General features: G+C 41.1%; 1 long non-coding RNA gene across 2 annotated transcripts in view; it reads right to left on the bottom strand.

Moving 5' to 3' along the window:
• The window catches only part of LOC125161776 (uncharacterized), a 99,056-nt gene extending 76,652 nt beyond the window's left edge, over positions 1-22,404 (bottom strand). For both annotated transcript variants that reach the window (XR_007150747.1, XR_007150748.1), the window contains exon 1: positions 22,342-22,404. This is a non-coding gene — a long non-coding RNA (uncharacterized LOC125161776). The remainder of the gene's footprint in view (positions 1-22,341) is intronic.
• Between the last annotated feature and the right edge of the window lie 4,985 nt (positions 22,405-27,389).

Genomic DNA, 27,389 nt, shown 5'->3' with positions numbered 1-27,389 from the left:
ATTTTGGATTCATGGGTTTTTTTGTTGGTTTTTTTTTTTTTTTTTTTTTTTTTTGCTACTCTGTGATACTTGAAAGTCAAACTGAATGTCAGAGATAAAAATGTCATGCAGATCATGGCTCAGGTCCCCTGGGTTCACTGGAGATGCACGCAGTTGAGACTTTTGACTGAGGTATAGAGAGGTCAGTTCAACTACACTGTTCCCCAGCCATCCCCTGCTATTTCTCACTCCAAAAGATTAATTCAATATTGTGTCCAGTTGAAACGCAGGTAAGACTAATATTCAGCTGGGTTTCTAAAGGCTGAAAGACAGTCAACTCATGAAAGTATTAAAGGATAATTTTTTAGAAAAGATAAACTCACATCTCATACATATATAAAATGGGCATATATCAAAGATTTTATTTAACTCACTAATTAAGGAGGGAACCAGTAAGATGTTACAATCAATTCGAAGGAAAATCCAAAGAAAAAATGCATATGAAGGCTATTAGGAATGTTGCAATGAATTTGCTTAATTTGTGCCATAATGGCTTCTTCCACAGAGAGGGAGGGAAATTAATGGAACATCCTTCAAATTCATTTGCATATTTTTGGATAAGAATCATTTGTATCTCTTTCAGTTATGTACAATTTACAGAATTGTAAATAACACCAATATAATGAAAGTCATAAAGACACCGTAGAACCAATAAGCTGGAGGGGGATGCTAGACAATGCTTAGTTTTCCTTTGAAAACATCCAGTAATATTTTTTTGATGTATTTCAGTACTTCACAATTTTTCCCCACAAAAGAAAACCTGACTAACATTATGTTCTTATCTCTGAGATTTTATAAAACAGAAACGGCAATAGTGTTCTCCTGCATCTGTTTGCCAAAAACAATCAAAATAGGACAACAGATGGACTGAGGAGCAGATACTTGAAAGCAGAGAAATCAAATGGAAAGAAAAGTAAACTTTAAAATACCCTTTGCTTAATCATTTTCTTTACAGCACATTACTTTGCATTTCACATCGTGGAAAATTTTAAGAGAAACTGACTAAATGGATGAGCTATCTTTTAAGCTACCTTGTTTTAATCTCACAATCTCTTCAACATTTTGGAATGTCAGGAAAAGCACCATGAATTTGGGGTCCTTGAATCAAAAGCCTTGGAGAATAATGTGAAAGTCTTATGACAATTCTTCTTTGAAGAATGAGGAGACACTGCACTTCATTCTGCCCAGCATACCTTTCTAGGAGCCCTACTTACACACCTCTTTCTCCCACCCAAAGCTCCTGAATCTCTTTCTCAGTTATTCTCCCAAAGTCTTCCATTGTGCTAGCTCTTCTCCCTATAGCCCCTCTTTTCTGGTTTTTGTATTTATGAAAAGTAATTTCATTATCTTAACTTCTTCGGGTCTTCTCTTCTTCCACCTCTCAGCACAAAGTGTTGATCATTGAACCAAGCAAATACTATGTCCTTTATCCTTTGAAGGGAGTGGAGAAATCTATCCCAAAAACATGTGATTTTGATACCTTCCTCCATGCCACAGTTTATTTTAAACTTAAAGAGAAAATATCTTTGCTATATATATTGGAATAGGAATAGCTGCCACATCATAATTCTAAGTATGGGTGCATCACAAATGATAATAATTTTATTAGACTTCTGTAAAAAAAGGAGTTTTAAGATTTTCCTAAATGTCTTTCAGATTCCTTACAACACCCCAAATTCAGACAAGCAAAAAGACGATATTAGTTTTGTGGGGCTGCCATAACAAAGTATCCTAGATTGGATGGCTTAAACAACAGAAATTTATTTTCTCACAATTATGGAGGCTGAAAGTCCAAGATCAAGGTGTCAGTAGGGCTAGTGTCTTCTAAAGATTCTCTTTGGCTTGTAGATGGCCATCTTCTCCCTGTGTCTCACATGGTCTTCCTTTTGTGTATGTTTATGACCTAATCTCCTTTTTTTAAATAAGGGCACCAGTCATATTAGATTTGGGCCCACTCTAATGACCTCATTTTAACTTAATTACCTCTTTAAAGACCCTATCTCTAAATACAGTCACATTCTGAGGTACTGGGGGTTAAGATTTTAACATATAAATGGGGGGGGGGATATAATTTACCTTATGACAAGGACCATTCTTTTCATTTTAGTAGCAGAAAAATGTCAGGTGGGCAGGGATTAAGTGATCTCTGAACAATCCATCAAGGAACATAGGCATCACCTCTAATTGATAACCTGTACTTTGGATTTAAGTCATTCTTAGAAGAGTTGTTAGAATGCAGAACTTCTTGGGAGTTTCAGTTGGCATTATGGAACAAGCTTGAAAAAAGTAATGTTTTTATTTTTGTATTTAATTTAAAGATATAAATGATGGACATATGCCAACCTTATAAATATTCATCAGGGTATCTAGGTTAGCTATTTCCATAGTTGATTTAAATATTCACACAAAAGCATCATGAGTATTTTTTGTGTGTTTTTTCACATTGCTGAGATTTACATACTGTGACGTTCACCAGTCTAAAGTGTACACTTATCATAAGTATCTATGTGTGCAATTATATGGCAAACTACTCTGCTCTCTTTATAATCTCTTTGATAACTACAAAGTTGACACCATTGGGATTTATAGGTAAAGACATAAGGCTTAGAAATGTAAATAACCTGGTGTTCTCTTCCATCCCGAAGCTGCAGTGCCTGCCCTGACCAAGACCCTCTGGCCCTAGACCCAACTGGCAGCTCAGCCTTGCAATTGTGTCTGATGTGAGAGCCTGTGCTTAAGAAATCAGGTCTCAATGGAGACGTTCAAGCAAAGGTTGGACAACTGACTTTCCAGAACAAAAAGGAAACTCATGCATCAGAAAAGGTGATTAATAAACACACCAAAAGAATATGGCTGCATAAATACCAGAATCTGATCAGATAAAACAGCTTAAAGAATTTCTTGGAACCTACAATAAGCTTACAGAAACCTGCTTTTCTGACTGCATTAAAGACTTCACAGCAAGAGAAGTAAAACCCGAAGAGACCACCCATTCGGAACATTGCTCACAGATATATTTTTATATAACACTAAGAATATCTAGGAGATTTCAGGAAAATCATATTCAGCAGAATGAAGCCATGGCAGCCATGACACCTTGGCCAACCACCATTGAAAAGTCCTGATGGATGGACTTTAGATGAAAGATTGCCAGAAGCTGCTGTGATGGAAGTGAGGACTCCCCTGATAGAATCCCCTGAAAGCAGTAGCCACCATGTTAAACTGTCATGACTGTTTGGCAAATGGAAACAACTAGAGAAACAAAATTGCTATTTACTGGATAATCAAAATAGAAGGTCTTATTGTTCAGGGAAAATGAAACACAACATTTGTTGATGCCTTAAGATTCAGCAGGTTGGTAACTTCATCAGAAAAACAAACCATTGTTTCTTCAATTGTGACTGTTAATTTTAAAGCAAAATATGTGTTCAATCATGTATGAGATAGAAAAAAAACATTTTATTACTAAAAGTAATACAAGTAGAAATAAGTAAAATAATCAGAAATATCACTGAACAGTCATTTATACTATATAATATTTTTCTTTCTTTCTTTTTATTTATTTTGAGAAAGAGAGAGACAGAGAATGCATGTGACGGGGGAGGGGCAGAGAGTGAGGGACAGAGAGAATTCCAAGCAGGCTCCACACTGTCAGCACACAGCCCAACAGTGGGCTCCATCTCATGAACAGTGAGATCATGACCTGAGCTGAAATCAGGAGTCAGATGCTTAACCCACTGAGCCACTCAAGTGCCCCACATTGAAATGCTTTTCAATCACGATCATCCTCCAAGTATTCCTGTTCATTCACGTCTGCCTCAAATTACTGGTAAATACATAAAATAGTTAACTTGCTAGTCATTTCAATGCACGATCCTTTTCTTGCCTCCCTTCTTGTGTCAGGATGTGCATTACATATTCTTATCCTAGCCATATTTTCGTATATCTTCAGGAAACATCTCATCTAAGACTACCTTGGGAATGCTTAGGAATTGACCATTATGCTCTAGTGAAGACTGTGTTTTGCATTTTATTCAAAAACTGAGAGTCTAACAATATACAATGTCTTCTCAGTCATGACATGTGATCAGTGCAATAAAATGTGAACCGAAGTTAAAAAAAGAAAAAGACTTGTAAATAACTTTATCAAACTGACCCAGCAAATAAGAAGCACTAGTAATTCAAAACCCAGGCCCTATACACTGTACCACCTAGCCTTTCCCCATTTTCCCATAGGTAATACATTCTCCTTGCATGGAAATCAAAGAGCACAGAGTAAATAAAAAGAAAATAAGAATCACTTATAATCCCATTACTCAGAATTCAACACCTATCATTAATTCGGCATTTACTCCTATAGTTGTTTTCTCATTTATATGTACCAAAAACGTGTATGACTGCCTGCACATAAACTCAGTTTTCTAAGGAATGTCACACTTCTCCGTTTTCTTCAAATCAGATTAAATCTGCCTCTGACCTTCATGTCCTACAAGGTTGTCAGAAGATCCTTGTAAGTACTGGGGCTTTTGATCTTTCTTGAGGGTCAAAGAGAAAAATGGGAGGCTTATGTACCGCTTGGAAAGCTGGGGGATGTCTTTGATGTTCAACCCAACATGGCAGCCTTTATCACTGTCTAATGTCCAGTGGGTCAGGAGGGCAGGGACTGCCTTCAGGGTCCAGAGGAGCACCGAGTCTTCCTCTGGATGGGAGGCTCAGTGTGTGTTTGAGATTCCCTCTCAGTCCTCACCACCACCTATGGGTACAGTGAGGCATGGGATGGAGAGGCACAGTAAGGCACGGGACCTGGGGCCTCCAGCTCCTAGGCACCGCCTCCCCTTTAAGGAATTTTCCCCTTCTATCTGCCTGTCAGTTTCTCCTGCAATTCCTTCTCTCACTGCATAATCCCTTCTGCTCAGTTAAAAAGACTAAGAGCTGGAGAGGGAAATGTTTACAGTTAACAACTCTCTTTCCAAAAAAGGGATAATAAAAGACTTGACTATTGAGAAATTATTTATTTACACGTGTATTGTGATTATTGTTTACAAAATCAAAATCACATTCTACCTGTTTTTATCAACAATCGTAGATTTTTAGCTCTAAGAAAAGATTTTAGCTCTAAGAGTTTCTTACCTTATTGTTGAGTTTTAAGAATTCCTTGTATATTTTGTATACAAGTCCTTTATCAGATACATGTTTTGCAGTTAGTTCCTCCAATTCTTTCATTTTCTTAACTGTCTTTCACAGGGAAGAAGTTTTAAATTTTAATGCAACATATCAATTTTCCCTTTTATAGATTGTGCTTTTGGTATTGCATCTAAAAATTCATCTCTCAATCCACGATCATATAGATTTTCCCCTATATTTTCTTCTACAACTTTTATAGTTTTACACTTTACATTTAGATCTATGGTTCATTTTGAGTTAATTTTTGTGAAAAGTATAAGTATCTAGTGTCTAGAACCATTTATTGAAAAAACTGTCTTTTCTCCACTGAATTGCCTTTGAGTCTTTGTCAAGGATAGATTGACTATATTTGTGTGGGTCTATTTCTAGGCTCTTTATTCTGTTCCACTACTCTTCCCCCAACTCACTTCTATGCTGCCTTGATTATAACAACTTTATATTAAATCTTGACATTGGGTAGTATAAGTCCTTCAACTCTGTTCTTTTTTAATATTGTCTTAGTCATTCTAGGTCTTTTGCTTTTTGATATACATATTAAAATCAATTTGTTGACATCTACAAAATAATTGCTGGGATTTTGATTGGGATTTCATTGAATCTATAGAGGATGTTGGAAAGAACTGACATCTCTGGTCAGGACTGTGAACCAATGACAGATGGGGGTTGGCTGATGAATACCCAAGCTTTCCCAGCCCTCAGGTAGGACATATCTGTTCATGTTATGCAGTGTTTCCCAGAGTCCTCAGCAGGATCAAGCACCAGTTGCCCACAGTGGCACCTTTTATGAGCTATTTTCTCTTCTCTGCTCACTTCCCCATCCTCTTACTGTCACCAGCTAGACCCTAAGACCTGACCTTTACTGCCCACCTGCGGTAGTGGCTACCTGCAGTAGTGAGTACAAACTCACTAACCTTTGTCCTACATCTTTCCTTAAGATCTCCTTTCTGTCTTACCTTTTAAATCTTGCAAATGAACCCAAAACCACCCCTCAGGTGATGGCAACAGGCCTGACAAGACAGGTACCAGCCCAGTCCACCCTGACCATCTGAGCTAAATGACTTGCACCTGCACAGATGGACCGTGGTGTGACCCCCTGGAATGACTGGTACTTATCTTTACCTCATTATAATGCTGAAATCTCCACCCAAGGAGGAGCCTCATTTACATAACATATAATTTATGTATAGGAGGTTTCCTTAAGGTGCATGTGCACCACCTCTACATATGATGACATGGCTTTCCTATCTAAATATTCATCGTAACCTAAACAAAAGGAACCCAGTTACCCTCTCTCAGGGAGTCATGGCTTTGGAAGCCATTCTCTGTGATCTTATTTGCTCCAAATAAAGTTTTCTTTGTGCGACAACTCACCTCATGCAGTTTCCGTGATACATCAGGGAGCGAACTCCCTTTCGTTCAGTCACATTACCAGTGTTTCCTGTAATCATCTCCCAAATAAACTACTTTCCCTCGGAACCTCATCTTAGGGTTTGTTTCTGGGGCATCCAGACTAAGAGCTGTGACAATACAGGAATACTCAAAGACAGGCTCAAGTAAGGCAACTTTCCTAAATGTACCCAGGTTCCAGAGTGGTACCAGGCCTATCCAATCTAGATAGAAAACTCCCAGTTTGGTAATTTAATACCTACTCAAGGCACTCAAATTTAGTCTTTAATTTAAGACGCAGAAAGCAGTACCTCGCAAGCCTGCTATTTCTTCAGAAAGAAAAAAAAAAGATACAAATGAAACACATTTAATTTCAACAAGCATGCCTGCGCATGAAAATCTACCTCAAAATAGCTAAAATGGTAAAAGATGTGTTGCTATTTTAAAGCCAGAAGATTTGGATTTGCCTCAGGCAGCTTTTAGCTTCTAGAGTTTTATGGCTCACTGGTTTCAGGTTAGAAAGTTAGAATTGCAAAGGCGTGCTGTGGTTTCAGTCTCTGCCATTCTTTCATAATTTTGTAGCACAAGGGCTTTTCCAGGGAGGGAGGTAAGGGTGGGGTGGAAATCTAACAAGGGAGGAGTGAAAGGCACCAAGAGAACTGACCCAACTATCTGTCTTTATTTTTAACAACCTCTAAAGCAAGTCATGCACGATGAACATCACAGAAGCACCAGGCGTTTGTTGGAAAAAATCCTCTGGGGATGCACTTCTTGAGGGGAGAAAATGGCTTCATAAAGAAAGGATGCAAAAACGCTGTGCTCTCTTTATCTGCAACTGCAGAATGCAATAGCCACTCCACCAAATCCTCAGCTGCAAAAACAATGTGTGTAATCTGATATTTATTTTTGCTGAAATGGAGCCGCAGCTCTGCCATTGCAAAGCGCCCAGAGAGCCTTTGCTGACCCTGGGGGGGAGTGTGGCCTAATGAAACAGCCTCACTTTTGCAATTTAATTTTTCTTCAAGAGCACAGGCCAGAGTTAGAGGAACTTCTATCCAGCTTTTGGAGGGAAAGCCAAAAATGAATTAATGAAGCTTATCAGACAGCCTTTAGAAAATGTATTGGACCTTTATTATGCTACAGTATCAGCCAACACTCGCTTTACTTTTCTTGGGAGGAATTGGACGGGGGCTGCGATCAGGGAAGATGTGCTTCGCTGTCTCAGCCCACACGCTCAAGCAATTTAAATCTGGTCTCCAGGAGACCTGACATCATAAAGGGAAATTGTATTCAGGCCTACTAGTCTAGGAAACATTACCTCAATGCTGCTGGATTTCTCAGTCACTACCATTGTTTCTTTGTTTCCCTGTATCACCAAACTTCATGGGAGAGAAATTACTGCTGCACTACTTCATCATCTATTATTTCCTTAACTCTAAGAGCTGCTGCTGCAGAACTCTTGAATGATGCTGTTCTTTTGAAGGTCACTGAGGACCCCACCTTGTCCAACCCACTAAGCGTTTTTCATGGTCTGCACGATCCAACATCACCTCCCCACCTCCCCTGCCGTTCTAAGCCTTGTGTTTCCTTGCCTTTTGTTGACGTGGTCCTCCTCTCTTCCCTATGCCTCCTCCTGGCCCTTCCTAGTGGTCATCCTCCAAGGTTCTTTCTTCCAACCTCTTACTCTATATTCATACTCTCAACAAGCATCCATTCCCATACTTTCAGTTGGAGCTTCAGCAGCAATCTTGACTGATGAAGTACCTGGAGGGTAGGATTCCCCAGGGGAGGATGCGGAAGGACATTAGAAGGAACTTGGCCCTCTGATGATTTTGCTGAAACCGTCGTATCTATCCTGCCTGCCCACCTCCTGATTTCTTCTGCATGCTAGAATAAACCTTGTGTTTAAGCCACTGTTTTGTATATTTTGGATTTTCTGTTATATGCAACAGAATCTAATTTAAATAATAAAAACAGGCATAATAATGTCTTCTCATAAAGTTAGTATAAGCTTTACATGATATAAGTCATGTGCCTAGCTCATGTGCCTAGCCAGACCTAGCCTATGTGGTCAAATATTGTAGATTTTATTATAAACTCCATGCCTGCATTCCCAGCTTCATGATGCACCAAATCACAAAATGTCAACTATGATCTAAACCCCTTCCAAAACCAACTCATCCTCTGATTGCCTCAATCTTTGGTGTATGACATGACTAATCTCTTGTTAATCAAGGTTTTGAGTCTTCTCATTTTCTTGCTAATATTGAATCAACTGCTAAATGCTATTGATTTAGTCCTTCGCATTTTCTCCAATTAATTCCCTCATATTTTCTCTGTAAACCCCCTAGTTGAAACTTTCATTATTACCCACCCAAAATATTACAGTTGTCAACTCAATTGGTTCCCCACTTCCTGTGTATATTCCTACTTCAAGTTATCCTACTGAAACCATCACATAAGTCTTCCAAAAGCACTGCTCTAATTTTGTTATTCCTCTAAAAACCTTAGTGGCTTGTCATTGCCCACTGAGTTAGTCCACATGCTCTTCAGCTTGGGGCTTGAGACCCTAACTTATATCTTATGATTCTCACCTCCATCTCCTTCCATGCCAATCAATCTAGACTCTTCGATTTGCCTTCTGCTTTCTTAATTCTGTTGCTTGGCTCATGTTTCACTCACCCAGAATGTCCTCTTCTTACTCCACTGCCTACATTTCAATATCTTAGCTAACTTTCAAAGCATCACAGAAATTATATCACTCCTAAAAATCCCCTCCTTCCAAAACAGATGTGATTTTCCCTTTACTCAAAACACTTTGTATCTCTCTTATGGTGCTTGTGCTCCAATGCTTTACACCAGTCATTCTCACATTTTAGGGAGCATCTTAGTTATCTGGAAGAACTTTGAATATACAGATTGCCCACTCCCAGAGATCTTATCAAGACAGTATGGTATTGGCACAAAAACAGACACATAACGAATGGAAGAGAATAGAGACCCCAGAATTGGACCCACAAATGGATAGCCAACTAATCTTTGACAAAGCAGGAAAGAGTATCCAATGGAAAAAGGACAGTCTCTTTAACAAATGGTGCTGGGAGAACTGGACAGCAACAGGCAGAAGAATGAAACTAGACCACTTTCTTACACCATTCACAAAAATAAACTCAAAATGGATGAAGGACCTGAATGTGAGACAGAAAACCATCAAAACCCTAGCGGAGAAAGCAGGAAAAAACCTCTTTGACCTCAGCTACAGCAATTTCTTACTCGACACATCTCCAAAGGCAAGGGAATTTAAAGCAAAAATGAACTATTAGGACCTCATGAAGATAAAAACTTCTGCACTGCAAAGGAAACAATCAACAAAACTAAAAGGCAACCAACAGAATGGGAAAAGATATTTGCAAATGACATATCAGATAAAGGGCTAGTATCCAAAATCTATAAAAAACTCATCAAACTCCACACCCCCAAAAAAATCCAGTGAAGAAATGGGCAGAAGACATGAATAGACACTTTTCCAAAGAAGAAATCCAGATGGCAAACAGGCACATGAAAAGACTCAACCTCACTCCTTTTTGGGGAAATACAAATCAAAACCACACTGAGATACTACCTCATGCTGGTCAGAGTGGCTAAAATGAGCAAGTCAGGAGACTACAGATGTTGGAGAGGATGTGAAGAAACAGGAAACCTCTTGCACTGTTGGTGGGAATGCAGACTGGTGCAGCCACTCTGGAAAACAGTGTGGAGGTTCCTCAAAAAATTGAAAATAGATCTACCCTATGACCCAGCAATAGCACCGCTAAGAATTCACCCAAGGGATACAGGAGTGCTGATTAATAGGGGCACTTGTACCCCAATGTTTATTGCAGCACTTTCAACAATAGCCAAATTATGGAAAGAGCCTAAATATCCATCAACTGACGAATGGATAAAGAAGATGTGGTTTATATATACAATGGAATACTACTTGGCAATGAGAAAGAATGAAATATGGCCATTTGTAGCAAAGTGGATGGAACTGGAGGGTATTATGCTAAGTGAAATAAGTCAGGCAGAGAAAGACAGTTACCATGTTTTCACTCATATGTGGATCCTGAGAAACTTAACAGAGAACAATGGGGGAGGGGAAGGGAGGTGGAGTTACAGAGAGGGAGGGAGGAAAACCATAAGAGAGTCTTAAATACTGAGAACAAACAGAGGGTTGATGGGTATGAGGGAGAGGGAAAAGTGGGTGATGGGCATTGAGGAGGGCACCCATTGGGATGAGCACTGGGTGTTGGATGGAAAGCAATCTGACAATAAATTATACTTAATATAAAAAAGAGAGAGAGAGAGAGAAAAAGAAGCTCTGGGAAAGGGTCTGAGATCTGCATTTCTCTTTTTGAAGAAATTTTTTTTTAATGTTTATTTATTTTTGAGAGAGAGAGAGAGAGAGAGAGAGAGAGAGAGAGAGATACTAGTGGGGCAGGGGCAAAGAGAGATGCCAAAGCAGGCTCCAGGCTCCAAGCTGTCAGCACAGAGTCCGATGCAGGGTTCAAACTCAGCCGCAAGACCATGACCTGAGCCGAAGTCAGATGCCCAGCTGACTGAGCCACCCAGGCGCCCCTGAGATCTACAGTTCTAACAAAGCCCCAGGTGATACTGATGCTGCTGGTGTGGGGATCACACATTGAGAACTGCTTTCTGGTGATCTGGATTTTACTCTTTCTACACTGTGAACTTCTGGAGATCAGACAATATGGCTTATTCCAATCTTTATATTTCCCAATGCTCCCAGCACACAGTAGACACTTAATAAGTGTTTATTAAAATGGCACAGGATAGAACAAGAGGCCAAACAAAGTTGGCAAGGACCTTTTGAAGCTATGCTCAATCATTGGTTTCTATCATACAGAAAGAACACATCTAAGTGCTTTTGCCGAGAGCATAACCCAATTCTCCTGGTGTTAGCTATTGTTCTTGGCTTGGGGAAGTGAGCCCACAGCATGTGCTTGGAGGAATGCTAGGTATTGTAAGGCAAGGACACGACATGAATTCAGGGAAAGCAGTAGTTGAAGGGCTCCCCTAGAGGAGAAGGATGACAAAAGTTCAACATTTGGGAAATTAAGTATGAAGGTTGCCATGGTAAGATAACAACAGATTTCAAATCTATAATTGTACCTGGAGAGAGGCATGTTAGAGTCCCTCCATATACTATTGTTTCCTTCTTGTGCTTTTAATGCTTCAGAAGCAAGTCACTCTGAATTCAAGTTGTGCTTCTAATTACTCTTATTATTATTCTCAGAATGTTCTTCAGAACCAACATGATTTTTAGGAAAGAAAATTAATTGCGGCTTTTCTTGGTTTGGAAATGTGGGCAACTGGGTATTCTGGCAAATTCACGCCCTGTTTTCCTTCTGTGTGTAGATAACAGACTGATAATTCACCTTCTGCCTGTCTATCCAGTTATCTAGTCAGGGTGTTTTTTCCCAAGGCGGGGAGAGGACATTTTGCATATGGAAGGTGTTTTTGAAATGACAAGAAAATGAAGAACAAGTCAGCCAAAGAAACAACAAATGCCACAGTCATCCCCCAAAGACCTTTGTTCTTAGCTTTTCATATTTCATGTCATACTTCTCATGAAATAAATCCTCCAGAAACAACAAAAGATAGATGGAGACCATTACAAGACAGGATGGATATCAAATATGGATTTTTTATTTTAAAGAAGCAATTCAATTGTACCCAGATGGAACATTAGAAACGTCACATCTCTGCATCATCATTTTTCAGCAGCAGCACAGATGGTACCTTTTCATTTGCAGTGCGGGCCAACATAGTGTGCTCAGCTGTCTGCTCCACCCCCATCATGAGTCCAACTTTACATGTAAGAGGACATGTTGGTTGAGTTAACCCAGAGACCCTTGGGAAACTGTGTTGCCTGGGGCCCTGACATTACTATTTTATAATATTTCCTTCTTCAAGGAAGCAGATGGGATTGCCAGACCGTGACTTTTATCTACTGTTCTCGAATAAGGCGCCCTAAGGCTTCCTGCCTCTTCCCAGAGCCGGACCACAGATCTACAGTGATGAGGAGAAGCAGGCAACATCTGCAGACCTTCTGTTAAAAGCTCTTATTTGTTTAAGTATCCTGTTTCCTTGCTATTTATATTTCTAGAAATTAGGGAGATGCTTATCCCTACTTGTCCCAATACAGTTGAAAATTACGATTGATGTCATTCAAGGGCTCACAATTTATGTCCTAAGTGAAAAAACAAAACAAAGTAAAACAAAAACAGAGTGAAAATACACTGCCACCATCACCATCACCACTACCACCATTATCCCCACCTGACTATTGGAATGGTTTATCTGGGGACAGTAGCAGAAATTCTGCTTTCTCTAGGGAAATTACTATGGGCTTCTGGGGGCAATAAACCAGCTCAGAGATTCCAGGAGAATCCCAGTCAGGGAAGGTACTGGGTCACTAATTGCTGAGAAGAACTTCAACTAAAGAGAGAATGAAATTGTCTGTCAGTCTATCTCATGCTGTCCTGCAGTTTCTGCTTCACTGTGATAAAACAGAATTTGCCAGGAAGCACAGCATCCCTAATTTTGGCATACACATAGGCCCTAGGGCGTAGCACAGTCTAGCATTTATTTATCAATTTAATTCTTGGCTTCCTAAGCTCACTGATTTTACAGACAGTGATAGGCACATATCATTTTCAACATTTCACAACTGCGTTAACCTCTGTTTTCTCCTGTGTCTGGCTGTTAATGTAGAGCTGCCGGTGCTTTGAAAAGCACTGTCTTCCCTTTCTTCAGCCATTCCTGTATCCATTCCCTTTGCCATGTGGCTTTATAGCCTCCCCATTAAGAGATTGAGCCTATTTCCCTGATTTTTGATTCTGATTTCATCCATGTGACTTGTTTTAGCCAAAAGCATATTAGCAGATGTGACTCAAGCAGAGGCTTGAGAAAATGCTTATTCGTTTCCATTACAGTTGAGTATCTCTGCTGTCTCCATGAGTGGAAGCCCAGGCCATCCTACTGGAGAATGAAAGACATAGGGCAAAGTTGAGTGCTTCCATCTGAGTTGTCCTAGGTAAAGACAGTCTGGATCAACCAACAGCCAACTGACTCCCATACTAATCCTGTACCTTTCAATCCATTGTTCAGTTTTGGTTTTACCTCCAATGTAATCCTCGAGTTTGCTCATCTCTCTCCACCATCACTGACCCAGTCGGTATAGACCTGTACCATATTTCACCTGGATTTTGTAATGTCCTTTTGGATGGGGTTCCTGCTTTCCCTCACATTTCCCTGCAAGCCTGTTCCTACTCAGCAGCCAAGAGACCTTTTAAAAACCTAAATCAGATGGTGTTAGTTTCCTGGATAAACCTTTTGATGGGTTCTCCTTGTTCTTAGAATAAAATCCAATATGTTAACACAATTCTCAAGGTTTGCCTACCATGCTTCCTCACTGGATCTTCTAAAACTCTTACTCGTCTCCTACTCCACTGCTCTGCTCTTGTGTGTCCTCAAATAAGCCAGGCCCATTCCCCTCCTAGAGCCTCTGTCCTTGTTGCTCCCTCTGCCTGGAATGCCCTTTCCCCAGCAATGCTAACCACCAGCTCTATGTCCTCCATTAGTTTCTGCTTCAATATCACATCCTCCTGAGATCCTCTCTTCCTGTATCAAACAGGCCTCTTCCAAGTGGCAATCAGAGCATCTAGATGATTTCTTTCATAACATTCATCGTAATCTGTAATTATCCTGTTTATGTATTTGCTTGTTTTGTTGGCTGCCTTCCTGGTTAGAATGTAAGTTTCTCATAGACAAGATCTTGATTTTCTTATTTTCCCTGGTATTTTCAGCACCTCGCCTACAGTCAGTGCTTTGTGTATGTGTGTATGAGACATTAAAACTGGAGGGCTCTTACACACACACATTTTATATATGTATATAATATGTACATAAAAATATATACATATATTAGTTTCCTATGGGAAACTCATACATTACCAATATATGTATGTAATGAGTATTTATGTGTATATGTTAATGAGTCTTCTTTAAGTTCACATACATACTAATGTATATGTGGGACACACGTGTGTAATCTATTGTATGTGTATAATGCACATATATATGTAATGAGTCCTTTATTTTTAACCTGACACATACACAATTTTCTCTTTAGAATCTTGCATTATCTAAAAATATAACTTGAACATCTTTTTGCAACAGCAGATATAAGCCTACCTCATTAAGTCTTCAGAGTATTCCTTTGTACGAATGTACCATAATTTATTTAGTCAATATGAGCTAGTGCTAAGATTGTTCCCATTCTAGTGATGAGGAAACAAATGCTGAGGGAGACAAATCATTTGCCCAAGACAGCCAGTATTGGACCTGGCGCCTGAGTCCCAGTGGCGGGATGGGGCAGTATAGGCCTGACCTAGCACTCACATGGTACACGCATGGATGGAGGCAAATTTGTTGGGGGCTCCATTCCTTCTTTGTGGTTTTCTGACAACCATCTTCCCTCCAGTGGATCCATCTTCCAACAAGTTGAATAAGCTGACATATGTTAGTGGTTTTAAATGTTAGCGCCCATAAAATCACCCAGAGGTCCTGTTAAAAGACAGATTTCTAGGCCCTACCCCAGAGATCTGGGCTGGGGGCTGAAATTCTGCATTTCTAACAAATTCTTAGACAATATTGATGCTTCTAGTCCATGGAGCACACTTTGGGTATGCAAAGTGCTCCATAAGCATTAAAGCCCACACAAATTCAGGAGAATGTGACCTCTCAGTTTTCATTAAGCCCCTACTGAATGCCAGCTATGGTGACAGGTATTATGGCAAAAAGAACCCATCATGCAGGGCCTCACTCATGAAGATTTAAGAATTTAGTTGGTAAAAACAAAATATGTGTTACAAAAACAGAAATTTTGGGGCGCCTGGGTGGCACAGTCGGTTAAGCGTCCGACTTCAGCCAGGTCACGATCTCGCGGTCCATGAGTTCGAGCCCCGCGTCGGGCTCTGGGCTGACGGCTCAGAGCCTGGAGCCTGTTTCCGATTCTGTGTCTCCCTCTCTCTCTGCCCCTCCCCCGTTCATGCTCTGTCTCTTTCTGTCCCAAAAATAAATAAACGTTGAAAAAAAAATTAAAAAAACAAAACAAAAACAGAAATTTTTAGTGCAGTGAAGAGTGAGATAAGCGACAGAGGCATAGTCTTTAATTAGAAACTAGTTCTAGGGGTGCCTGGCTGGCTCAGTCAGGGGAGCATGCGACTCCATTTCAAGGTCATGAGTTCAAGTCCCATGTTGGGTATAGAAATTATACATACATACATACTTACATACATACTAAAAAAAACCCAAACGGTTCTGGGTAAAAAACAACAACAACAAAAAAACCACTCTACTTGGTGCAGACCACTGGATTTTTGGCATGTACTTACTAAATACCGATTTTTTTGATAAACCTTCTTCCCTCATTTTGGTGTGTGCCGAATTAGCATCCTCCCAGAACTCACTGATGACTGGTTTGAACATCTGCTTGCTAACCCGTTGCTTAGCGCAGACACTCCTAAGAGCCACATCATCAGGAAGGGAAGCTATTAGGGTAGATTCCTTAGAGCAGAGCTTGAGATGAGGGTTCTTGTGCAAGTGATTTATTTAGAAGGAGTTTTGGGGAGGAACCTATGACTGGGTTAAGCAGGGCAGGAGTATAACAAGGATGTGGTCTCATCTGTGGCCTTGCCTGACTCCACGGGGCTCCTGACTCCAAGGCACTAACAACTGTCTCACCATAGGGGGCTGGCCTTTAGTACCCCAGTGTCTTTTCCCCATTTTCCACCCTGGTTCCTATAGTCTTTGTAAAAGTTCACTTTTTAAAATTTTATTTAGCAAGCATATATTGCCCACATACTCTAGGCACTAGGCATTTGTAAGGTCAGGGGCTGAACTTCCCTGTCTCAAAGCCCATAGTGATGTCATTTGATACTGAAATCTACCCTCATGGCTGCAGAGAGAACGTGGGCCTGCTCTCTCCAGGCTGCCACATGTAATTCACCTGGTGTATAATGTAATGGCCTACTTTATCTCTCACTTCCTATTAAGCCCAATGAATTCTGAACTATCTGCTCACCAGGACCTTTGCACATCCAGGTCTTATGTTGTTGTAGTACACTGAGTAGTGCGATCCCAAAGATATTAGGTCCTACTCTCTGGAAATGATTAATCTTACTTTATATGGAAAAAGAGTCTTTGTAGACAAAATAATTAAGAATCTTGAGAGGAAGAGATTGCTCTAGACTATGCAAATGGGCCTTACGTGCTATCACAAGTGTCTTCAAGGCAGAGGAAAACTTGACAGGGGAGGAATTGATATGAAGATAGAGGCAGAGATTGGAGTGATGTGGGCACACCAAAGCATGCCGCCGGCAGCTGGAAGAGGCAAGAACAGAATCTCCACTCCAGCCTCCATAGGGACATTGGCTCTGCCAGCCAATGATTTCAGACATCCAGCCTCCAGAACAGTGAGAGAACAAAACTCTGTTGTTTAAAGCCATCCAGTTGTGGTAATTTGTTGTAGCAGCCCTAGAAAACTGAGAGCAGTTGTTATATTACCTGTTTCTGGAGTTACCTGGGTGTCTTCCCCTATCCCACAACACACACTTCACCACAGTGATGCTTGTTTCTGCAGCTCACATGCCTACCTCTCTAGGCAGCCTCCTAGATCTTTCATCCCACCACCTCCAGGCACTGATCTAGTAGACACCCCTTGTCTGTCTCCCAGAGTTCCTTGAACAATATTCTCTCATTGCCTTTGCTCCGTTCTTTTCTATGACCTTCCCAGGTCAATCTCCCTGTGAAATTCTAAATCCTTAGGGTCTTATTCATGTCTATATTCCCTGGTCCTGGCTCAGGGCTGAGTGAAAAGTGGCTTCCTGGTATTTGTTTCTTGACACGAAGAGGAAGTAAGTAGATGCTGCTGTTCAGTGACTAAAAGGGGAGAATCAGGGTTTCATGAGGCCTCACATCACTGGCCAAACCTGACTGGACATGTGGTAGATCCCCTGGCTGAGATGCCCTGTAGAGGCTTCTCCCCCGTTATCCTACCAGTCCAGCCTTCCAGCCCAGCCTGCTGTGAAGCTTTCTGAGGCCTCAGGCCTGGTTGTGTTCCCTTTGGCTTCGTGTCTGCAGAGCCCGTGTTCATTTTCTGCTCAGCTCTTCTTATGTTCATCTCCTCTCTCTGCTCTCCTTCTCCTGACTCCCAATCAGCCGTGACTCACAACCTCAAACGCTGTTCCCTTTTGTCATTATTTTGAGGAGTCGCATGATTTCCCTCATTATCACCTTCGGGGCTAGAATAGGGGTTGGCCTGCAGTATTTTATTTCTCAGGGCCAACATGAGGGGTGTGAAGCAAGTGACAAGTTCAATAACCTGGGGGTCAGGTTAGAGTTCTAGTGATCTAGTTGCTCTGAGGAGGTGGCCGCTAAACGTGGAATTTGAAAATTAGGACGGGGCTTCAGTCAAGGGGATGATGGTAGAGCCTTTTCAATTCTTCCTCTATAAACTTGCTTTCCAACTCAGACTTCCTGGACAACATTTATAGTCAAATTTGACAGTCTCTTCTAAAACCTGACAGTTTTCTTTCTATTAGCCTCCAAGGAAGGTAGATAATTATTTTGTCTTTTTTTTTTAACATCAGGTAGGGAGCCTCCAAGGTGGGGGTGTGGTTGTATTTTCTCCCCTTTGTAAGCTGTTTGGAAGCCACTTGTAACGTTGTAATTATGAAACCTGGGCTCTGGGAGAGGTTTTAATAATTGATTCACAAAGTGGCTGAATTAGTTATTTACTGTTGCATAATGGCCTCTCCCAAAACTTAGAGGCTTAAAACAACAAGCATTTGTTAACTCACAAAGTTTCTGAGACTTAGGATAAAGCAGCAGCATATTCTGGCATGGGGCCTCTCATGAAGTTGCAGTCCAATGTTGGTTGAGGCCACTACAATCTTCAGAAGGGCCTGGAGTTATCTGCTTCCAAGAAAGCTTATTCATATGCCAGTTGGCTGGAGGCCTCAGTTCCTTGTCATATAGGCCTCTCTACAGGGTTGCTTGAGTGCCTTTATGACATGGTGGCTGGCTTCTCCTGGAACAAGTGATCCAAGAGAAAGAAAGGAAGAAGCCACAAGGCCTTTGATTACCTAGTCTCAGAAGTTACACACTATTCTATTCCTTAGAAGTCAGTCACTATGCTCACACTTAAGGGGAAGAGAATTCAGCTGCACCTGTTTGAGGAAGTGTCAAAGAATCTGCAGATATATTTTAAACCACCAGAGTAGAGTGCCTTTCCTTCAAATAGCTCCAGAGAATGCAGCAAATAATTTTTACCCTGTCGATAAAATACCACCTGGTTTTTGAATGTTTTGCCGGGAGGTTGCAAGAAACATAGAAGTCTTATATCATAATCATTAGAATAGTGAAAAATAATAGTATATAATAGTGAAAAAATAATCCTTATGAGGATAGGTGAGAGGATACTGTGCTGCCTTAGGTCTGGGTAGGTGGGAGGATTTGGGAAGAGTAGAGGATCCCAGTGGTTTCAATTTAGTACTTTCTGTTTAATATATACAATATTAACTAGCTATCTCATTGTCTCTTTGATTCAACAATTCAACATCAGGCACCATGATAAATGAGACAAAATCCTTGCTTTCAAGGCTGAGAGATAGATGGAAGAGAGCTACTCTAGATAAGCTGCCTAGCCCAATCCAGCCCAGACAGAACCCCAACTGACCATAGATGAGTGAGCCCAGTAGAGACCAGGAGAACCACCCAGCTCAGATAGGTTGAACTCTGCAGAAATGTGAGACATTAATATTTATTTTTGTATGCCTCTGGGCTTGTGTGATTGTTATACAGCAACAGTGAGTGATACAAGTTTACAGTGTGGTGAAAAAGACAAAGTGAGAGGCAAATTTTGCAGTGCGATATGATACATACTATGCTTAAGGCTCTGACAAGAGTGAGACGAGAGGGTCTAAATCTACCTCAGGGTGATCAGGGAAGCTGAAGACTTCAGGTGATGCCTGAATGAAGTCCTAAGAATGAGATGGTGTTTGCCAGAATGGGTTGGAAGACTGACGCTGGGGTGGGGAACCACATCCTTTTCTGGTAAATGTGAAATCTTGGTAAGCTAGAAAGCAGTTGTAATGGATGGGTCCCAATTGTTGGTGCCCCTGGATCATGAATCACTTCATAAGTCCTGCTAAAGGACTTTATCTTACTCTTTATCTTAAAGGCAACCACTAAAAGATTAAAGAGGCATAAAATAATCAGATTGATGGTTTGTTAAGCGCACACTGGAAGTGGTGTGGAACCAGGCAGGAATCAGGGTGGCTAGTTTTGAATCTGTGCTCCTCCAGATATGGCCATGGGAAAGAAGAGGACAGAGGAAGGAAATATTAGGAGGTGGTTCAGACAAGGCTTGGCAGCTGATATAACGAGGGGGTGGAACTTGGCTTTAGTTCCAAAGTAGAAGAGTTTGGAAGGGGTAGGTGGTAAGCATTTCAATGTGGGTCACGATGAGTTTGAAGTGCCTGTGGGTGAGCTGAAAGGAGGTGTTTAGTAGGTAGGCAGAAAAGCAGTTTGGGGCCTCAGAAGAGGAGCCTGCAGCAGGCATATACTTTGGGGCATCATCCACTTGGAGGCAGTGGCTGAAGCTATTACAGGCAAGGTTGGGTTTATGTAGGTGAGAACCAACCCAAATTTTGTACTTCAGGGAAACACTGACCCCTAAATGATGGGCAGAGGAAGAGAAACCAAAGGAGACTAAGAAAGAGATGCCAGAGAGAAAGAGAAGACACAGAGGAAAGTGATTGCACATAAAACAAAAAGAGGGCTTTGGAGGTTAGCAGTATCACATATCTCAGGGAGGTAGGAGCATAGAGGATTGAAGAGTGTTTTGTTTGTTTTGCACCCAGAAACTATGATGAGTTTCATGGTGACCTGAATCAAAGGTCAAAAGGGATGAGAGGTGTATTGCAAAAGTAGACAAGGAAATGGAGACAACAATGGATATTAACTACCGCTTGGTAGAAGAACCATCTGTGGTCTCTTGGCTGCAGCTCTAACTTCAGCCATGGATAGGGAGATAGTTCTGTATAGGCTGTGACTCACTTCAAGCAGACAGCATCTGGCTTCTGGTATGTACTTTGAATTTTCCTTTCTGCCCAGGGCTTTTCCAGTGTCCTGAGCACTAGTGAGAGCTTGCTTAGCCTAGTACATGCAAGCTTGGAAGTATGGGGGAATTGATGTCTCTGTGGGAGAAATAATAATCATCCACCCATGGGTATGCAAGCTAGTTAATGAATGCTTGACATTCATTATTCATAATAGTCGAGATATGGAAATAACCTAAATGTCCACTGACATTTGAATGGATAAAGAAAAGTGTGGTATATATACACACTGAAATATTATTCGGCTATAAAAAAGAAGGAAATTCTGCCATTTGTGACAACATGCATGGAGCTTGAGAGCATTATGTTAAATGAAATAAATCAGAGGAAGACAAATACTGTATGATCTCATTTATATGTGGAACCTGCAAAAAAACAAATTCATAGTAATGGGGAATAGAATGATGGTTGCTAGGGGGTGTGGGAATTGGGGAGATGTTGGTCAAAAGGTACAGATTTCCAGTTATTAAAATGAGTAAGTCCTCGGGGTCTAATATCCAGCATGGTGACTGTTGTTAACAAATTCTATATCTTATACTTCTAAGCTGCTAAAGGAGTAAATCTTAAATGTTATCACTGTAACAGCACTCCAACCAGTCTTAAGGGTTATTTTGCTTTAAGCTCTGCACTCCTTGCATCAAGTCCCTAAAACCTAAGTCCCTTAATCTGTAGCAGAACTACCCTTCTTTCCTTGAAGCTGGCCTTGAGGAGTGAAGGATCAAACTTTCCCAGAAGATAATGCCTGGCTACATTCGAAAACAGCTGCTACAGATGCCAGCAAGTCTGTTCAGGGTCCTATCAACATACGACTAACCACCTGGGCACGTGTTTCTCCCACACATAGCCCCCTCCCTTTTCCCCTGACTCCCCCTTTAAAATGCTCGGCATCTTCCCAGGTGGCCACCTTCCTGAATAAAGCAAACTTTGCTTTCCCACCCTCAATAGGCTCTCAAGTACTGATTTTTAAGCAGTGAACAGCTGAATCTGAGTTCGGAACCAGTTCTCTGTTTGGTAACATTACCACACACACAAAAATTATAATTATATGAGAGGAAGATGTATTAACTAACTGTATGGTGGTAATCATTCTGCAATATAAACATGTAGCAAATCATCCCCTTGTACACTTTAAACTAACATAATGTTATATGTTATTTATATCTCAATAAAGCTGGGGAAAAAATGCCTGCCTCTCATCTTTAGAGTGGACAAATTCTGAGAAGGATTCTGTAAACTTCTCTGAGGTCACATGGAATTAAGCCCCATTAACTAGAGTGGTGATATTGACAACACATGCTTATACGGGCCTTTCTTCGTCACCGTCACCGGATCCCTGATTCCTGCTCCCTGATATCACTCCCTAGATAAACTACTTGAAACCAAGTCCGTATCTCAGGCTGTGTTTGGGGAGACTCTAAACTAAAAAGGAAATCTTTTACACTAAAGATTTAAGATAAATGTATGGATATCAATAGGTACTCACCCACTGCACTCCCCCTCCTTAAAGCTTCTGCTGCTTAGGCGGCCATGTTTCATGTCACACGACCTTACCCTCCAACAATAGCTAATTGGACCAAGGGGAGCACGTGACTGAGCTCAACCAACCAAACATGATCTGGTCAGCAACCTATGGTGTTGCTTGTTCTGTGAATATAGGGGAGGAGCTAATTGGTTTCCCTTTTTTAGGAATTTGACTAAAAAATATCTAGAGAATAAAGAAATAAGCAATGAGAGCAAAAACTGAAAGATTGAGACGGATAGGAGTAGAGAAAACATGGCAACAACATCATGAGAGAACAAAAGCAGTAAGCTAACAAAAGAACATAAAGAGACAGAGGTGGAGTTTCCATGGGGCTCAGAGGAGTCCTGTATTCTCCTTGACTTTTCAATTCCAGTCATGTGACCCTTCACTGTGAGAAACTTCTCCCTTCCTTTTGTCTACAGTACCTTTATTTTTTACTATTATTTTTAAGTAGGCTTTGCATCCAGTGGAGCCCAACATGGGGCTTGAACTCATGACCCTGAGATCAAGACCCTAGCTGAGATCAAGAGGCCGATGCTTAACTGACTGAGCCACCCAGGTGCCCCTGGTTTGTAGTACCGTTAGTGAGAATTTCCTGTAGCCACAATAGCCTCCATAGAGTGATCTGTGGAGGGAAAGTGTGCTGATGCCATTGTTCACCCCTCTAAACCAACATGCTTCCCTTCTCCACCCTGTCTGGATCTGGCAAGCCAACTTACTTGGACTTCATCACCTCCTCCCTTCCCCTGGCTCCTGGTGGGTTTAGCACATGGGAAGCATTAGAAAGGCCAGAGATCAGAAGGTGGGAAGGGAGGGAAACTATGGTGTTTATCCCCAGTTTCCTTCTATCACATTGCTATAAGTTAGCTCCATCTGTCCAGGTAAAGCCAAAGCTTAGCCAGGCAGTCCTCTCCATGTTATACAGCCAGCCTTTCCGGGTTCAGGGAACTGGTCCCTTCCCTCATGTCTTTTGAAATAAGGAAGGGAAAGGTTTCTCACTGTTGCTAGTCCCAGGGGACTGTATCTCCCTCCCGGTTTCTCTACACCTGCCCACACCTTCATAAATAGTCCCTATTATGACATTCTCCTTGCATTATTCAGTCCCTCTAGGAGTCTGACTAATATGGGAAGACGGTACAACACAGGAGGAAAGGGACAATTTTGAAACTGAAGGGACAGGAAATGCAAATAATTCTTGTCTGATAGTTGCAGACTGCCAAGTTGCACTACTCTGGGAAGCATCTTTCGCATTGGGATGGAATTGTGTGAACTGTGCTCCTGCTGACAACTTCAGTTTTCCCTTAAAGTATAAGATAAAGTCATGCTAAGAGAGAGGGAGGTAAACGAGTGAGGCAGGAGGAGTTTCTTTATATTTGAAAGACTTCTGCAGTGGAAAGGATAGCCAGATGAAGTTGGGGACTGTATTTTGCTGCTTTTATGACTGTTTCAAAAACTTTTTTTAATGATTTATTTGTTTTATTTTAGAGAGAGAGAGTGAGAGGGGGAGATGGGCAGAGAGAGAGAGAATTCCAAGCAGGCTCTATGCTCAGTATGGGTCTCAACATGGGGCTTTATCCCCCAACACTGGGATCATGACCTAAGCTGAAATCAAGAGTCGGGCACTCAGCCGACTGAGCCACCCAGGTGCTCCAGTTTCAAAAACTTCTTGTTGAGGTATAACATATATCCCCTAAAGTGCACACTTATCACATTACATGGTTCAGTGAATTTTTGCAAACTGAACACACCCATGTAATTAGCCCCCATGTCAAGAAATAAGATGTTGCGAATACTCCAAATAGTTCCCTTGTGTCCTAGTTGACTCTCTAAAACCCAAGAAAACCACTATCTTAATTTCAAACGCTATGGATTAATTTATCCTATTCTTGCATTTTATATACATGGGATCAAACAATATATTCTTTTCATTAGGCATCTTTTATTCCACACTGAATTAGCACGGTTTATGCATGTTGCTTCAGCAGGTAGTTGTACTCTGCTCATTCTTGTTGCTGTAAGTACCACATGGGTAAACAACCATAGTAAGATTTCCCAATTCTATTAATGGGCATTTAGGTAAATTCCAGTTTGAGGTTGTTATGAATATTTCTGCTCTGAACATCCTATTATGGATGTGTCTTTTGATGAACAAAAAGGTGATACTTAGGAACAGAATTGCCAAATCATAGTGTATGTACACATTTAGCTTCCATAGATACTACCAAATGGTTTTCCAAGTGGTAGTACCAATTTACAGCGCCACCTACTGGGCGTGAGAGTTCCAGTGGGGCCATACATTTTTATTGGCATCAGTCCAGGTCACTGCATGATTTTCACCTGTGTTCCCAAGAACCCCAAGCACAGGGGGAATCAGGCAGAGGACCACATTGATCCAGAGTTTGGGGTTTGTAGTCCAGGGCTGAAGGGCAGAAAATTGAAGATGCCGATATGAGAGTAGAAGGCGTCGTGCACTGGGGATTTTGCTGACATTGGAAGCTGGACTTATTGATAGATATAACTTAGAAGCAGGAACTAGAAGTCTGAAGGGCATAGGCGGAGATGTAAGACCACGAGAGAAGAGAGGTGTGAAATATTTTGGTCAGAGGATGAGTTTGGAGAAATGTTGAATGCGTTGAGACTAAAGATGCGAACATCTTGAATGAGAACAGTTTCAAGCTGCAGAAAATTGTAATCAAGGTCACCTTGACGATGGCCGTGAGAATAAAGGGAGGACCAAGGAACACAGGTGGAGTTGTTTCGAGAATATGAAGGAGACATAGCCTGGAAGTGGCAACAGGGAACTAAATCTCTAACCAGCCCCATGTCCTCCAATCTTCCAGTCACTATTTTTATTTAAAGGTTCCTTTTTATATTTCTTTCTTGTTCCCTTTTAACTAGTTATGTCACTCCTGCCCTCATTTTCTTCTGTTATCACCTTGCCAGCATTGTTCAGTCTTATCTTCTTTGGGGTCCCTTTTTCTTTTCTTCCTCCTTATGCTGAATCCTGACCCTTTTCCTCTGGGTCTTCAGGATTCAAAAAGACAACAACATCAACAACAACGTTTCCCTTATTACTTTTCTGCTGTCTTCTGAAACCCATGCTCCAACACCAATATTTAGAACTTCATTTTTGCTATCTATCCTACAATTTGCCTTTTTAAATTTGTCCTCCAAGTTATTCTGGAACAGTGGCTTTTGAAGGTTTTATTTTTTGTTTTATTTTGTTTTTGCATTTTCTTTTTTATCAGTGGAAGCTCTTTCAAACAAAATCTCAGTTGACCCTATACATCGAGTAGGGAAAATGTGGAGTTGTTACGATGTGAATAATGCCCCCTATGGCTGAACAGTATGTAACCTGCACAACTGTATTAAGTTCATGTTAGATACTTTTTAAATATACCTTCAGATTCTCTTCTCCCTGTCTCATATTCCAGCCACAGCAGTGGCAACCAATTTTATGCAGACTTCAACCAGCCTCGTATAAGTATGAACTGACAGTGTCTATCTATCGCAGTCCCACGTCTCACTTCTGCTGTAGAACTTCTTTGCTCCTCTAAGGCAGGACATCCTCAGAAAGAACCCCTTGACATACATGTGCACAACCCAGTAGTACAGGGGAGTTAATGCCCTGTCCCATGACTATACTTGACCAAAGGGAGATGGAAGCAGATGGGTGAATCTCCCTTTCTTGCCCCAGGAAGATGGTCCTGATGTACATTTTGCAAGGTTTCTCAGCTGCCTCATGGGAATTAAACACCCAGGTAGGTGCCTATAGAGCAATGGCTAACTCTGTCCTGCATTCTTGCATTAGCTCTCCTTCCTTCAGCATTTCATCCTCCCTCTACTCATTCCTGTTCCCCAGAATCACACTCCCAGATTAACTATTTAGCCTTATGCCACTGTCTCAGGCTTTGTTTTCTGAGGAGCCAGCCAGTAACACCCCTAACTCAACCCCCTGGGGGGTGGGAAAAGCACTTCCAAGGCACTCCAGTGATTCTCTTTGGTTTGAAATTAATGCTGGGGAATAAAATTATGTTGAGATAGTTGGTGGGGATATCTTGACTGAAGAACTAACTGCTCATTATTCTTTGAGCCGAAGTTTGCATTTCAGGTGCATACATGAAAGTTCAGTGGGCAGAAATTGAAATGGGCAATTGTCATGGTCAAATTGATAGGTCTGGAAAGCAAAGTGGATTTTTAGTGGAGAGGTATAAAAGCTCTAATCCCTTAGAGAATCTACTTGGCCTAGTTTGGAGTTTTGCCTTTAATAACAGATGATAATATGGGTTTAGGTCTCTAGGGCTTTCTATCTCCACAGCCTCTGAAAGTTTAAAAACACACACCATTAGCACTTGCCTCATCTTTCCTAAACTGGCGGTTGTCACAGTTTCTTTAAAGTAAGACAGTGCCTCAGAAGACAGCAGTCACCTCCCACACCCCCACTCCCCCAGACACCCAGGATACATCTTGTGTATACTTAAGCTGTCTCTGACACACATAATTTCTTTTTCATCCCTGAGTAATCAGTCTTTTTTATCCTCTTAGCAAAGAGAACAGTATATTTTTGTATAGAAAAGATAGGGAGGAAAGGAAAATAAAAGAAAGCCCTCTCACCACCACCCCCCCAAGAAGTTTCCCACAGAATAGCAACAAATAAAAGATGGCAAGGAAAAACTACAGAAGCTTCTAGAATAAGGGCATTTTTCAAGTGCTGGTTGAGGATCCAGTTCTATTTTGAACATTTTAAAATCGTTTTTTCAAGTTCTGTTGTTTAGGGGTTAATGATGGTGCAGAAACCCTATTGCTTTGAATAGGAGGGATTAGTTTCCCTATTTCAGGATTAAGGTCAGTCTTAACGACAGGCTGCTACATCCTGTCAGCAATCCTCAGTCCTACGATCATTCTGCTCTCATTCTGCTCACAATTCTCAAATCCTCCCTAGGGCTGAATGCCTGCTGAGCCCTATGCTTTTTCTTTTGAATATTACTAAAAGGGAAGAATACTAGCAT

The sequence above is a fragment of the Prionailurus viverrinus genome, chromosome A3, assembly GCF_022837055.1.
Source record: "Prionailurus viverrinus isolate Anna chromosome A3, UM_Priviv_1.0, whole genome shotgun sequence".
Classification (NCBI taxonomy): Eukaryota; Metazoa; Chordata; class Mammalia; order Carnivora; family Felidae; genus Prionailurus; species Prionailurus viverrinus.
Note: the sequence above shows the minus strand (reverse complement) of the source record. Positions and strands in the feature narration are given on the sequence as shown.